Here is a 2,860-nt window from a genome sequence, read left to right as displayed (position 1 = left end):
TCCATCCATCCATCCATCCACCCATCCATCCATCCATCCATCCATCCATCCATCCACCCATCCATCCATCCATCCATCCATCCATCCATCCATCCATCCATCCACCCATCCATCCATCCATCCATCCATCCATCCATCCATCCATCCATCCATCCATCCATCCATCCATCCATCCATCCATCCATCCATCCATCCATCCATCCATCCATCCATCCATCCATCCATCCATCCATCCATCCATCCATCCATCCATCCATCCATCCATCCATCCATCCATCCATCCATCCATCCATCCATCCATCCATGCATCCATCCATCCATCCATCCATGCATTCATCCATCCATCCATCCATTCATCCATCCATGCATCCATCCATCCATCCATCCATCCATCCACCCATCCATCCATCCACCCATCCATCCATCCACCCATCCACCCATCCATCCATCCATCCATCCATCCATCCATCCACCCATCCATCCATCCACCCATCCACCCATCCATCCATCCACCCATCCATCCATCCATCCACCCATCCATCCATCCACCCATTCATCCATCCACCCATCCACCCATCCACCCATCCATCCATCCATCCATCCACCCATCCACCCATCCATCCATCCATCCATCCATCCATCCATCCACCCATCCATCCATCCACCCATCCACCCATCCACCCATCCATCCATCCATCCATCCATCCACCCATCCACCCATCCACCCATCCATCCATCCATCCACCCATCCACCCATCCACCCATCCATCCATCCATCCATCCACCCATCCATCCATCCAAGTCCCCACCAGCGCCTCCAGCACAGCAATCAGGAACAGGCTGCGCTATGCTCAGCAGCACTCAAGAACAGCCAGGACAGACCTGACGTGCGCGGTTCTCTGGCGCTCCTGGGACGACGGTTAGTGGCACTGATGAATGTGCCGGCACCCCGCGATGGGCTCATCCTTGGCAACGGCGTTATCTGCCATGAAGACATGGAAGGTAGCCATGACCGGTGATCTTGGGTTGGGGAGGAAGGGAAAGGGTCAAGAGAGAGAGAGAGAGATTGAAAAGTAAAGTGGAGACTCGGTAGCGGGGAAAGCACCGATCGGGTTCTTCACGCCCGGAAAGACGCGCAGAGAGTGAGAGAGGCAAGATGAGCGGCACCACGTCGGCACAGCAATCAAGCACACGCAGTGCTCCTCTGGAGCTGAAGGCCATTTAAGGAGGATCGTTCGGCGGTCGGCCGCAAGAGAGGCAAACCGCAGAGAAAAGAAGAGGAGCCGTGGTATGAAAAGAAAACGGCGTGGGCGGCGGTGGGTCGTGCACGTGCACACGCCGAGCAGGTATCTCGCAACAGTATGAGTGATGTGCTTGCATCTGTGCCTGAGATGGAGATCAAGAGACGGCGCTGTGGAGCGACGGCGAGGGCAAGACAAAAAAGCGGAGAAGCGGAGAGTAGAGGGGGCGTGTGCGTACGGCTGAAACCGTATTTGGATGGGGAGTAGCAAAGGAGAAGCACACCGCTACCCAAACCGTTGCTACGCAGCTGATGCGTCCCTATGCACAGCTGTGCACGTTTGTGCATCACCACCGCAAATCATGGCCCTACCGCTCTTGCACTGACATCCGTCGCGCATCACCTGGGGCAGCCCAGCATGTATGGCCTCCGCCACCTTATCCCCTTCTCCCTCGCATGCCGTCACCACCACATCGGGAGTGAAGAGAAAGAGAGAAGTTGGGGCTGAGAAAGGCAGGCGACGATGGGGCGTTGAGGTACAACGAAGAGAGCGAGCTCTGCTCAGGTCGTCGAAGAAAAAAAAATGTTTCTGAGTAGGTACAGCCGTTGCTAGTCCTCTAATAGGGCACGTGGGGATTGGTGATGGCTTTCAGCGCCACGTGCGACCAACTCTACGATGAAGACACACACACACACAGATAGATATAGACACAGACAGCAAACCGCACCGGCAGCATCAGCTATGCACAAAACACGCCGCGGTAAATGCGGCACACGCACGCCACCCACCCATCACCCCCCCCTCCAACAGGATCGTCCGCGTTCCGATGGCGGAGAGGGCGGGGTTCTTTTTCCTGCTTTGCCGTCCCCCAGCACGGTGGAGTGACGGTGCAGATCACAGCCATGACGAAGACAGCGCTGGGCATCACCGGAAACAAAACAAAATGAGCGAATGGTGGCACAGTCCCCCCTCCCCCCTCCCGTCGCCCTACCCGTCGCCAACGACATACAAAAAGATGACGCAAAAACAGCGGGAGATGGAACGCAACTATGTGTACGGTGACAGACGACATCGAGATCGGAGAACACGTGTGCACCTGTGTACTCCTCCCTCTCCCCCTCTCTATGTTCGGTGCTTCTCTAGCACCACTACAGCAGCGTGCGGCCCCGGTACGCCCTGCATCCCGCCAGCCCACAGCTGAAATAGAGGACGCACACGCCGTGCGCGGGTACGAGCAAGAGAGGAAGAAGGAGAGAGATGATGGGCACCACACAGTGGCAGAGAGCCAGTGCACGATAACAACAACAAGCGAGGGGGAGAGAAGAAGTACAAGCGGGCTGCGTTCAGTCATCCCTGCTGCACGCGAAGTGGAGCACGTAGGGATCGGTAGGTCAACGTCCCTTGAACATCAAGCACATCTAACAAACAACAACCAAAAGGTGTGTCGGAAAGGAGGAGACATGCTGCTCAGTTACTTGTCGAGAGGAAACCACATGCTCTATTCTGCCTCGTTATATCGACCATGACGTTGCCTGTGTACATTTTCGACAAGCCTGTGCGTGTGTGTGTGTGTGCGCGCGCGCTTGGAATTCGCGGTGTATATCTGTCTCTGCGTGTGC

This window comes from Leishmania infantum, chromosome 12 (assembly GCF_000002875.2).
Source record: "Leishmania infantum JPCM5 genome chromosome 12".
Taxonomy (NCBI): Eukaryota; Euglenozoa; class Kinetoplastea; order Trypanosomatida; family Trypanosomatidae; genus Leishmania; species Leishmania infantum.
Note: the sequence above shows the minus strand (reverse complement) of the source record.